Source organism: Nanorana parkeri, unplaced genomic scaffold (genome assembly GCF_000935625.1).
Source record: "Nanorana parkeri isolate BGI_ZX_2015 unplaced genomic scaffold, ASM93562v1 scaffold2566, whole genome shotgun sequence".
NCBI lineage: Eukaryota > Metazoa > Chordata > Amphibia > Anura > Dicroglossidae > Nanorana > Nanorana parkeri.
The window spans coordinates 35001-48837 of record NW_017308834.1 but is presented as its reverse complement, the minus strand read 5'-3'; the positions used below and the strand labels follow the sequence as shown (position 1 = coordinate 48837).

Sequence of the window (13837 nt, the reverse complement as noted above, 5' to 3'; positions counted from 1 at the left end):
TTTTTTCTAGCTTCTATTTCTTTGAAATGTTAGGAGGGGCTGTGAGGGGTGGGAGTTCTAAGGTGCTTAATGAAGCTTATCAGATAAACACAATCCTCACATTTCAGTCCCAAGTCTTTCTATAAGGACAAGTCACTATGAAAAGACTAAGAAAAACCTGGAATCAGCCACCTTACCTTATTTAACAAAACATCTAAAAGGTAAGAACTTTTTTTAAAGTTACTTTTCAGTATGCTGTGTGAATAGGAACACATAACAAACATATAGAGAGGCTTTCTCAAATTTGATTGCAAAAGTGGAAATACACTTTAATGATCAGGGTTTTTAACCTTTTTCTTCTCCCAGCTAATCAAATTCAAACTGAAAAGAGAAAAATCACAATATACTGAGCAGCTATTACTAACATATATATTTTTTATTTTTCCAGCTCTTCTTCAGTAATACATGCAGCATGGTTTGTATTGCTCTGATAAACAATAAAACAAAAATGTAAAAAAAAGTCTTATAAGTTCTTATTAATATTGATATAGCTTTAGTTTCTTGAACAGCTGCTCCAACGTTGGCTTTGACTTCTGGTAACCTGCAAATGCAAAAAAACTTTTGTTTAGTACTAGACAACAAGTTTAGATTCACATTTACATTTAGATTTATACATTTTTAACTTCTGTCTTCTTTTCATTCTATGACAAAAACACTGACATTAGGTTTGTTTTAAAGGAAATCTACCACAGGTAGTTATGCTTACCTGAATTGCTGCTGGCACCACACAGAATGCACCTCTGGGTGCCTGCACAATATGTCATCTTTCCTCTTCAATTGCCAGGGTGCCCCAAATTACAGGCTGAAGTGATATCCAAAAATCAGCCCAACTTCCTGAGCCTAACACAACTCCCACATGTACGTATGAAGGTACCTGATTTGAAGAGGCTCTTCTGTGTTTCACACTGGTTTGGTACAGAGATATTTTATACCTTTGAGCCCACCTTACTCTAACCTGTCTGGTTTTACTGGATTGCTTATGATCAAAATGATCATTTGCAGCTAGTATCACTTTTGATCTACTATCATTATCCAGCTAGTATCATCCTAGTGAAAGCTCACTTCAATAATATGAATAATAGGGTACAATACACAACAAAGTTTAAGGGTTTGTAGTCCAACTGTACTGATATCAGACCTTTTTTCGCCTTATTGCATCTAAGTGCAAGCTCCTTAAAGATATCCTCCATAACAAACCAGTATTATAGTTGGCTGATCAGTATTTCAGATTGCTGTCAAGCTAAATCACATGCAAGCCTTTTTATTTCACTTGAGGGTTAGATCTTACCAGAAATCTCATGTCAGCTAAACGGCTTCAGCTGTTACAAATCCTAATTATGGTATGCTGGTTTCCCTGAAATATTCTCCATTAAGGTGCCCATACACTGCATGATTCTCGTACGAGAATCGCGGGAAATCCCGCGATCGTACCAGAATCGTGCAGTGTATGGAAGGCGTGCGGCCATTTCTACTGTACAGCCGCACGTCTTCCGTCGAACAAGCAGGCTGGAAAACCCGCCGGGAATCGTACGATTCTCGGCGAGTTAGTGGCCTGCTTGTTCGACAACTGCCGAACGGGCCGGTGCACGCGCACACTACCTGCTTGCAGTTATCGGGCTTGCGATGATTGCAAGTAGGATCTGCCTGTCCAAGATGGGCAGATCGTACGTTTTTTTAAGTACTTTACAACCCTCGCAAGACAAAAGTCTTGCAAGGGTTGTAAAGTGTATGGGCACCTTAATAAAGAAAAATAATTGCAAGAGAGTAACATCTTGGCTATGGTCTTGTGGGAGTGGGCGGACATCATACCTGGAGACTCCCAGGTATCTAAGGAACTAGAAGCAAACTCAACCCACCTGTGCAAAAAAGGAATTTAAATATAAATATTGGGTGGACCTATATGTTAATAATAAAGAACTAGGTTCCCTGGCAGAGAAATGGAAGCTGAGGTAACCATCATTTACAACTATACTGGGTATCAAAGGAGTCCCTAAAATGCTGATGCCTTTTGCATGCCTTGATTTTTGCATTATGGCTACTACAGGCTACAAAGGATCTTTAGATGTCTTTAATCTATCCCACATTGTTTAGGACAACATTTATTTAATAGTCTAAACTTACTGTTTTATTTGTTTAGTAAAAATCTGCTACATTTTGCTGGCAGGCCACTCTCCTTCTTTCTGTCCAACACTTTGATTGATGGCATAAGGAGCTTATGCCTCCTCTGCTATCAGTATCCTCCCCCCGCAACCATGAAGTTCGGGGAATAGAGGATCGCTTCGGGACCAGCGGCGGGGACAAGCGTGGCTGAAAGGTAAGTGTGGGGGTGACGTAGGGGGACTGGGGGAGAAAAAGGATCTGGGCAGTTTTTACACTAATGCAGAGAATGCATTAAGGTAAAAAAACGCCCAGACCTTAATACTACTTTAAGGCATCATGTACGTGTGGCTATACACTGAGGCTAAGGATTTCTGCAGGAAGAACATGCAGATTCTTACAGCAGGAATGCCAGGTGGGTGTGTACAGAAGCGGCGCATCTGTCTGCGGATGTTTGCATGTAAGCCTAGAATGATTACCTGCAGTTCAGGATAGATGATTGCTCCTAGATGTATTCTGTCTAAGTCCAGGGGCAATCATCTATTCTGCAATCATCTATACCCATGCATCTGTATGGATTCATCTGCATTTTCTGATGCAAAAATGTGCAGGTTCTTGTCGCAGGAATCCTCAGCTGCAGCTTCTAGCCCAGAGTGCATGAGGCTAGGGGCATAACTAGAAATCACAGTATGTTTTTTTTTTTTGTATGGGGCCACGTGATTTTTAGTTATACCCCTTGCAGAGCCCACTCGAGATCACACCTGAGGGTGAACCTGCAGAGCCCACCTGTCCACCTCCTCTTCGTCCACGGTCGCTGATGGGCCCTGCCTCCTCCTCCATTGCCAGGCCCGCCTCCTTCTTTGTCACCAGGCCCGCCTCCTCCTCCACTGCCAGGTCCAGCCTGCTCTACCACTGCTGCTGGCTCTCATTGACTCTGTGGAGAGGAACGCGCTGCTGCACAGATTACTGTGCCCCGGGGCTCACAGTGGCCGCCTGGGTCGCTATGGTGATTGTTACGCCACTGCATGAGGCCTTACAAAAATTTTACAACATGTAAGTTAAATGTTGCCCATCTACACTGAAACAAGTTTTCAATGTAGATGGGCAAACTTTGTCAGCGCCCATGTAATAGCAATAAAGTTCAGTGAAGAAGGTTAAAAAAATTTAAAGTTTAATAAAACAATAACCCCCATAAAAAATACTTAAAGCCCCCTGCCGCCATGAATTTAATTGCATGTGTCAGGTGCACCTATGTACAAAAATGAGAATTGCGTCACACATATAAGGTATTGCCGCACACTGTTGGCTCACTATCCCGAGAACCATCCTACGGTCTATTTAGCCCCTCCCAGTCTGCTGCGTCTGGCACATGAAGGCAGAGGCTGAAAGCATGAGAGCAGCGACTTTAGGATGGAGGGCTGAGCACGAAAGGAGGAGAAGTAGATGGTCTAGCTTCCCGGTGTTCTGTAATATTGCAGAGCAGCGACTTTAGAGAGAGCAAGGAGAGACAGCCAGGAGAGACAGACAGGAGAGAGGAGAGACAGCCAGGAGAATGAGCAAAGAGAGATAGCCAGGAGAGAGAGCAAGGAGAGACAGCCAGGAGAGACAGACAGGAGAGAGGAGAGACAGCCAGGAGAATGAGCAAAGAGAGATAGCCAGGAGAGAGAGCAAGGAGAGACAGCCAGGAGAGAGAAGAGACAGGAGAGCGAGAGAGAAGGAGCGCTAGGGAGGTTTTTTTTCGTTGGTAGATCTCATGTAGCTCGTCATTTGAAAAGTAGATCTTAACACAAAAATTGTGGGCACCCCTGCTGTAGAGGCTTTAAAATGTTGCCTATTGACAATTTTAGGTACTATAGTTTAGCTCCATTTCATGGATGCTTGCAGTTTTCAGGCTTGACATGTTTGCTGTCTATTTACTCAACGCAACCCCATCTTTTATATTTTACCAAAAAATTGTGAATTATATTGTGTGTGTACTAAAATTATTTTAAATACATTTTTGTACAGAAATGTTGGGTTTGACAAACAGTTGCGCTAATTTCACTAAAAATAATATAATTTTGCTGGGTTTTAAGTAATCTTTTGGCCTAAAATGGGCATTTTTTCACTAGCAGCATCAGAGGTAATAAATATGCAAGTACAGAAAAATACCCATTGATGTGACAGAAATGCAATCAGCTCTTAAGCCCTGTTGTTGTTGTTAAGCCCTGGGCTGGCAACACACAGTATTTTGTGGACTGAGTGGCACAGTGTCAGCCCTGCCCATTGTCTTTTGCTAACCTACTCAGCCACTCCTACTCTCAGATTTCCACAACATAATGGGTAATTATTCTGCAATCCAAGAACTGAGAGGGTGCACAATGTGTACAGGACACAGGACAACACTGAATTTCTGCGCTCATCAAACAGACAAAAACACTATCAAAGTTAAGTTTAAATGGAAGCAAATAAGAAAAAGTTAATTGTTAGTGTTAACATGCAATTTAACATGCAACAGTGGGGGTTGTCATAGTTGGTAAGGGGGAGGAGGGAGGGAGGCAACTCCATATTTATGTCTATGGTTTTAAACGGGATGTCCAATAAGCTTATATAGGTTGTGAAGAAGTGTTACAAACTTTAGACCATATAGTGTACCAATAAAAGTAAGCAGAGTACAATGGTATTCTACAGGTACTGTATAACTAATTGAAGAACTGAAGTACTAAGTATGGAATCTGTTCTCCCTGTGTACATCTCAAAGATTCATTTTTATTTAGGACTGGTGCTAGCAATAGGAGCAGGCCACACAAGCAAGAATGTGTTCCTTGCTGTGCAACCCGCTTCTTTTGCTATTTCATTATATACATAAAAGTGCTACTAATTCTCTAGCGAGTCCAGCCAATATGTTTATAAAGGGGGAGTGTCTGAAACCCCAAAAACATTGGATGTCTTGTTCCACTCTAATGTGAATTCATTCAAATCTTCTTTGGACTCTATGACAAATGGTGAGGCGCTCTCACTGCTTCTCTTACATTTTTGGACTCAGTGGAGAGCAGCATTGTCTGTACAAGGACATGACTCACTGGGATTTATGCCTAGGTACTCAGACCAAATTCAGCAGTGTCAGTATGCATTGGTCAACTTGAAAATAATTCTAGGGTAGGACGTCCCTTAACATCCCGCTAAGCTCCCTGGCAAATGGTGATGAGTGGACAGAGCCACAGGTTGCTAAGAGCTCTTAGCAACCTTAGGAGGCTGTGGCCGCCACTCTGCCACCCCTCTGATGAGATCTTCATGATAGGAGATGTCCCTGTGGCTAGCTATACAATAGATTCCTCCATCCATGCAAGGTTTAAGGAAACGTTCCCGCTGTATATTGTATTCATGTAGCCACAGCAACTGTGCCTGAATACCTGAACAGTAACTGTATCTGATAGTATACAGTCACCATTCAGCCAATAATTTTCCACCCAGCTCAGTCAGGGTGATGCCCGAATTTCGGCTAATTCAGTAGAAGCCAACTTAGGTCGAGCTAAAACATTTTTACTTTTGGATAGCATGGGAAAGAATTAAAATGGTTTTCCAAACAAGAAGTGATGGATAATATGCAACAGGGGCACAAGCAGCAATATAAAATGAATAAGGGTTCTAGCCTTCCCCTACTCTGCTATAAAAAAAAAACCTGTGTTTCTTTTGGAGCCCCGGATAGAAGTTAAAGCCCAGCAGGTTTCCTAATCCCTCTCCATCTACCTAAACCTAAAAAAACAACTTAAGCTGGACAAACACTTTTTTTTGGACATACGCTGATGTTTACATTTTTTTTAAAAATGCTTAAAAAATACATTTGTTGGTTATTTTTTATGAACGCTTTTAACCATATTTTAGACACTTTTAAACTTTTTTAAAAATAATGTTACACATTGTATCACACTATGAGTTTGAGTTGTCACTCTGCCTGTCTCTATATAGGGTAAAAGTTGGAGATGACAGCTTGTTTGTATATTACAATGATTGGTTTATTATTAGATTAGGTTTTTAGTTAAAATTAAACTGGGAACAATGTAACATAAACACTGTGACTGAGAATGTAAATCTACAGATTGAGTCAGCAATGAGTTATTTTATGCCACGTTCATATTCTATAAGTATGTCCAATTTATGAAGAGTTGTACTGATGCCTCAGTGACAACTAAGAAAATAGAAGTTTAGTTGCTGCTCAAGCCAAGGCCTCCAGATCAGCTGCAAAACAATATGAAAGCTCACATACACTATGTTGTAATCACACATTTTAAAAGGAAATGGTTATCTTGATTTTGATTCATTTACAATAATGGTTTATGAGAGTCTATGCTTCCTATTAAGAACTACAAAATACAATGAAGTAAGCAAATATATTTATAACGCGAATCCCTTAAATGGCAATCCTGAGCTTCCTGAATTTTCACTTTGCAGGAAGTATTTTTTGCTTGCACATGATAGGATGATGGAAGTCATTAGAACTTTACCTCATTCACTGAGGTAAGGGAACATTTCCTTCCAAAGTGAACAGCCTATGTGCCTTTAGTAAATCAACCCCTAGATATTCAAACCATGTCCTAAATGTGTAGAAAATGTAACGTTGAATCTCAGACTGTCTACTTTGTTTTTTCACTCAAACCAAAAGATGAACCGGAAATCTTTCACTTTTTTCCACTTCAAAATTCTCCTCTTTTTCCTTGAATGTCTCAAAAGTAAGGTTTTTGCTTATAATGCTTTGGGCTTTGGAATACACTAAAATGATGCCGTGTGCACAGCAGTATACATTGTCCTGAAGCTTGTCATGTACAATGGCACCAAAGCATCACTACTTAAAGGGGCAATGCCAACCCTTAGTTCCCTCTCCACTCATGTCCTCAGTCCATTTAGGATGAAGGAACTAAGAAAATGCTGCTTGAGTCTTGGGGTCTGGACATATCCTGTTCATTCCCTGCTCTTCAGTACCTTCCCAGACTTCTTTAACAGTAAATCAAAATTGAAAAAATTCCGGTCAGAATTATTCTTAACCCTTGCAGTGTGCCTGCACTGCAAGGGTTAAGTGCTCATTTTTGTATAGGAATTAATATAAAAAAAGATATACTCACCTGAACCTCACAGCTGGTTGTTAGACTGGTCCCTGTAGCCTCTCTCCCCCTTTACTCTGGCAGTCCAAGGTCCTGCGAGTTATGTGTCTTATACTGTGTATAAGACGTGAGGATGCCGAGGGTATTCCATCACTGGAGTGGAGGGAGAAAGAGGCTCCATGGACTGGTCTAAGAGCCAGCCGGCTCCAAGGTTCAGGTGAGTATAACTTTTTTATTTTTGGCCCTAGACGAAAAGCACTTAACCCTTGCAGTGCATATCTTAAAAAAATTGCTGCTTACATGTTTAAGTATTTTACTGCCTTAAAAATCCTGCCTAGCTTCTCCCCCTATGTAATGTTAAGGAGGGGGCTGGAAGGGTTTGTGGGAAGTTCTGTTTACTCTAATTAACTCTGTCTGTACTATGCTGGCAGATTTTAGCCTGTCCTAACAAACTGTTAAAGACTTAGAAGCTTTATATGTTAATGGGAGGATGTTCAGTCTGTCCCTCAGTTACTCCTTCTACTTTCACTGCTCAAAGTAGCCTGCAATTGCCACAAAAGTAGCCTTCATCTAAAAGTTAATAAATATTATTAAAAATATATTTTTAGGTATGGTGTGTTAATGGAAACACATAACAAACATACTCTCAAATTTGAGTGCAAATGAGTAAATACATTTTAAGTTACATAGACAGATGGATTGAGGTTTCAGGACCACAAGAGGACTCCCCCCCATGCATGTCATTGTGGCCTCAGAGAAGGAGTCCTCTTTTGGTTCCAAATCATCAATGAACTGTCCAACAGTAACAAGCCATTTCCACTGCACGTTACTACATCATAGGCATGCACAATAGACAAGCAAAGCTATGCATGCTTATGAAGAGCAAGTCTTTATTACATCAAGGAAAGATCTGCCCACGGTGATGTCACCCCATTTTTGCATACCCCTCCCCTAATGTGGGTTGCCTGGAGTAGAAGCAGGGACCTTGAACCTTAAACGTTTGCTGTGGTTTCCAATGCTGTTAGCCATTAAATGTATTTTTTGTCTTGTCTGTATCTATGTTAAAGTGACACTAAACGCAGGAGTTACACCTTAAAAACGCATTCAAGTACCTTAACTATTAACAAAAATGTACCTTATTTGTGTATCACTCTGCTGTAGATCATCAAATCATCTCTGAATTTGTGCTGACACTGTCTTCCCTTCTGGAGGGTGGTTACTTTTGCCCCCCATGATCCCTGTGTGTGTTGTGAAGTAGCCACTGCTTCTGTGATGTACTCGTCGATCTCATGCCTAGTTTACTAATTTGTATTCAGATCGTAGTCCATCATGGGAGTGAGCTTGGAGCTTCTTCCCTTTCAGCTCACAAACATATGGGCAGCACAGTGGCTTGGTGGTTAACACTAGAGTGCAGTTGCAACACTAGGGTCTTTTGTTCGAACCCCAACCAATATACTATCTGCATGGAGTTTGCATGTCCTCCCTGTGCTTGCATGGGTCTCCTTCCACATTCCAAAGACATGCTGGCTCATCTAGAGTTTGCCCAAAATAAGGTGCTTCACCTCCTAAGGTGAAGGGAGGAAAAATGCTATACAAATATAAACTTAATATTAAAACTTGCATGCACAGCTCCCTTTGAATTAATCCCTGTTCACATGCTTGGGGGTAGTGGCAATTAGCATTGCAAAGGATGCTAAACTCAGAAGACGATCAGGCAAAGATGTGCGCTGGCAAGATAGCTTACAGACGTTATATTATTGCTGAAGGGGAAGTGAGCATAGCTGGCTTTAGTATATAAAAGTTTCCCTGTGGTCACTCTACAAGTTCTAAATGAAAAGAAAGCATCTCCTTACCTGCCTTAGCTCTTGACCACAAAACCTGGTCAAGATATGCATAACAGAGAGCTCCATGTTTCTGATCTCCCAAGGTTTCTTAAAGCTATGTAACCATACATCCAAGAACCTTCAGGTGCCTTGCATTCCATTTCTACTGCCATTTAGCATTTTTAAAGTAACTCCAGGTTACTTTACATTAGGTTAGTGTTCCAAATATTAATTAAAGGCACACTGCAGCCAAACAGGAAAAAAAAAGTATCTTCAAAATGTATTTGACTACATTTGACCACAATGCTGTATGAATCCTGATGCCTGGGAACAACTTGTCCTGAGCATGTGATCCTAGGGACTAGGGAATTTCACCGCTGGTCATTGACTTATGCAGACTCTAGATCATTTAGATAGAAATGGATCTCTGCTCTCACAACAAGCTACAGAAATTATTATATACAAAAATATGTAGATCTGTTAGAACCTGTAAGTAGATAATAACTGGAGAGAAACTATGGCCAAATCCAGAGGCCTTCAGAAATCCATGCCCAATCTGGAAATTATTTGAAATGAAAATTAGGGTGAACAGGGTTCACTTTTCACATTAGCCTATTTCCAGTGTTTCTTGGATAGCATTGTTCTTTAAAGGAGAACTAAGGGATGAGTACACAAATTCCCATAGTTAGAGCCAATGTGTGACACTATCACACCTCGTCTCTTTAGATGAGAACTGTGTGATCACAAACCACTGATCCCTCAGTTCATGATATTCTGCCTGCAGAGAGTGGTGACTGTCAGTCACCACTCCCCGCAGGGATTCCCCCCTCCCTTCTCCTTTCCTCCAGCGCCGCCTGGAGGGCAGATGGGGAGGGGACGGGCACAGCTGACTCTGCCTCTAAAGAGGCAGAACCAGCTGTCAATCTGGCAGCAGGGTGAATGCCAACAATGTTGCCAATTGGCATCTTTCCCGGCTGCAGCGCGGCTCTGTGCTGTCACCATATGGTGGGCAATAGCCCACTATATGATGAGTTTTGGGTCACCGGAGGACATTAGTAAATGTCCTCCGGTGACCCTAAAGAGAACTACAGCCAAAAAAAAAGGTTTGGCCATAGTTCTATTTTAAGTCTAGAATGATCATTCCCTGCTCAGTCTGGCAGTAGTTACTTAACTGTCAAAGAACCATTATGCAGCTGTGTCAGAGAATGGCTGCATTCAGGACACCTTAGTCAGGAGATGTGATCACAGATTGGATTTATTAGTAATATTCTAGAAGACATTTTGTATGTATAATTATTCTTCCTATTGTCCACTTAACCGTTAAATAAGTTGCTAAATGCTAACAATAGTCATAATAACAACAAGGATACTAAAAATACACATATGGTTACCTATTATACTGCTGACGCTGTTCATCCAATAAACTGGTCCGAAGACAGGGAAGTCAGTTTCCGTTTCCATTTCCAGCATATTTCTCTTACCATCTAAAATGAAACAACCCAGTTTATTGTGTTTGCAATCTAAAACTTGTAATATGAACACCTCTCAGGATATTTAGGGGTTTATTTATGAACAATTCACTGAGCTATTCACCCTTCAAATTTCTGTGAATATTCTTTCTATGTAAGTGGAGGCAAAAAGGAACGTTCTTAGTATATTTTCTTTTCAAGTCAAATGTAATGTAAAACTCCATTATGGCCACTAGATAGAGCTGAGAAGCATAGGAAATTAATATTTATTTCCTATGCTCCTCAGCTCTATCTAGTGGCCATGAAACCGTAAACACTGTAAATGAGCCCAGTCATCTTACTTGAACTGTTAACAATAACCTTTTATCTTAAAACATAACCTAAGAATGCTTAGAGGAAACCTGGGATAAATATGGGGACATTAATTTGTTATATTCTTTGGAACATGCTAATTGATATCATGGTGACCCTCTAATTTCAGTACCACCTGAATAACTGACCTGTATGCAGAAAGTGAAGTCAAAGTGGTGCCAAAATTTAAGATCTGCAAAATTGTTTCAGGTCAGTGGCTCAAAGTATTGAACCTATTAGATAAGCCAGACAGACAGCAGTTCAGAAGCAGGGGTAATCGATGGCAGACTCCTTGTTTAAAAAAGCCTTAGGTTCCTTTAAACATCATATTTAATGTAACCCTTGACTTAATTCTTAACACCTAACCAAGCTTTAACCATTAACCCTCAACATTGTCCTCTTCCAAACCTTAACCTACCACTTTATCCTTAACCATAACTTAATCTTACTCAATAATATTCTTATGTGTTTAGAGTTTTACTAATCACACACTTACAATGAAATATAAATGTAAAGTATATGAAATTAGAAATTATGTAGACTGCCATAGCTAAGCTCTTTTTGTAAATGCTGGTTGCTTGACTGCTATGCTCATTCAAAGGCGCCAGTGCTTTCTGAGTCACTTACCTGAATTGGGTATGTAGATCAGAAGGTCTGTATTTTTTTCTGACTTCACTGGGTGCATTAAAAGGCAAAAGAAAGCACCAAATTTGAAGTATCTCAAGCACAAATAACTTTACCGTTTAGGTGCACGACATGCACCCTACCGAGACCCCCACCCTCCCTATTTCGTTTTTACCCAAAGTGGGCTTAATCACTGGGTGTATACTTGTTCTGGGTCAATAACTTGGAATGTATTGAGGCAAGAGACAGCAGGCAACCAGCAATTTTAAAGAACATCAGTAATGACAGCCTCCATATTTTTTCCATTTTCAGCTTTCTCTACATGCTGTAATAAGGAACTGGGAGATCATGGTGGGAATTGGTAAGATCTTAAACCACCCTTTTTCTTAGCTGTTGAACATCAGCATGTTGTCTGGGCTTTTGTCAAACACTAACTGAGCCTTGATACTTTCCTCTAATTTCACCTCCTGAGGTGATGAACCAAAGGACCATAAAACTTTGCAATCTGTGCTTTCTTCAATCAGCCATCTGGGATACAAAGTTTTAAATCAATAAAAGAAAGCATTGCCCAATTCACATTTAACACATTAGCCTAACTGAAACATTGTAAAGGAATAGTAACGGGTTTATTGTTGACATCAGCAGATGCTAGGCAGCTGGTACATAGAATTTAGTGCAGACAAGCAAATTTGTACTATATCCTTTATGTGTATCTAAGCTATTGGTAATGTTCTCCCCTTCCCTTGCTCAATTTCGTATTCCACTTAAAGCAATGAATCCAAGCAAAAGAGATGTACAATTTATAAAAAAACTTACGCTTTCCTTTTAGGTATAATGTAGATTGGGGACCCCAGTTTCTAGTTAAAACCTGCATCTAGAATTACAGAAAAATAAATCTAAGAAAGTATGCTCCACATCCATTTAACATACTATAAGCCTATACATTGACTTACCTTTGTCCCCTCACTACAGTCAGCTATGAGGAGTAGCAGAAAGATGGCAGATATCCAGACAATGGCCCTTTGTGTGCTCTAAAAGAAAATTTGAATATGAGCATAATCGTTACCATCACTGACGTTGACCTAATTTTCTAAAAGTATTCTCACCATTGTTCAAGTTATTTATCGAAGGTGTCTTTGTCCTTTCATAAAGATCCAGTTATGTACTCTGCAGCCCAGAAGCTTTTATGTAAGAAAATTGGTCGCATTTAGTTGTCACTTTTACATGCGGTGATCCGTAGACCTTGGCCTTATTTAGAAGAACACCTGTATTTATACAGTACAAATTGTACTGTAAACACGTCACTGGATTTCAGAAGCGTCCAAACACCCCTAGGCCTAATTAGGTTAACACAGCACATCCTGATGTGATTGTATATCCTTCTATTATCATTAATTGTGACCTTGACAGGAGCTTCCTAACACAATACTGCACAGATCTACATGATGATGTGAATCTTTCTGGTGCTTGCTCCTTCGTATAGAAGAGATGGAAACTACTAGAGAAAAACAGATGATTTGTTTTATAAAAAACTGCAACCCACTTCCGTATGACTTTCTTTTGAATATATTTGACATATGGAAGATTTTACTCCCATGTAATGTTATGGCAAAAAAACAAATATTTTCCACTTTTGTATATTCGAGGTACAATACTGAATGTAAGTTATATAGGTTGAGCTTAAAAAGACCAAGCTGATATAGAAGGCAAAAAGCGTTTTACAATTTATATTAACAGAGAAAAGAAATCCTTCCTGACTCTAAATAGCATTTAGCTAAATCTAGTGTTGCTCATTGTGTCGGAGTAAAAGTGAAATTCTCCCCCCGAATAGTGCGCATTCTGCGTTCTGCGATGTTTGCAGGAAAATTCGGCAAACTATTCCATAATGCCCTGGGCCTCTGCAGCAGCCAGTCCACAGTAGGTTAAAGCTCTAATTTTTGACTTTTGCAACAGATGCCTACTGTGAAGTCTGTTTCTGCTTTTCCTTCTTACAACCATTAGGAAAACAACTTTTTTGCCCACTGACAGTGTTGAAATAAGGGATTGAGATGCAGGACAATGCACAGCTAATATGATTTGTAAAATGTCACCTGTTAAAGTTCATACTTTAGGAGAAAAGACTTTTAAACAATATTAAGTCATTGGATGTGTCCTGTCCCACCATTCCCATCTCTTTTCTTGACTAAGTTGCTGTTTGTTTTGCAATTGTACTGAAACCAAGCCTAACAAGGAGTTGCATAGCCTAAAAGTCTTTGCCGGTTTCATTGAAACAAAAAAATTATGCAATGCTTTGCCTTAACCCCATGGTACACCATTAGGATGTTCCTACCTAGTCCGGCACTCCTATTAACCCCTA

General features: G+C 40.1%; 1 long non-coding RNA gene across 1 annotated transcript; it reads right to left on the bottom strand.

Moving 5' to 3' along the window:
• Positions 1-499: 499 nt before the first annotated feature.
• LOC108801933 lies at positions 500-12545 on the bottom strand. The gene is made up of 4 exons (XR_001942184.1): positions 12435-12545; positions 12298-12349; positions 10429-10521; positions 500-580 (listed from the first exon to the last, which is right to left on the bottom strand). It is a non-coding gene; the product is annotated as an uncharacterized LOC108801933 (long non-coding RNA).
• Positions 12546-13837: the final 1292 nt, after the last annotated feature.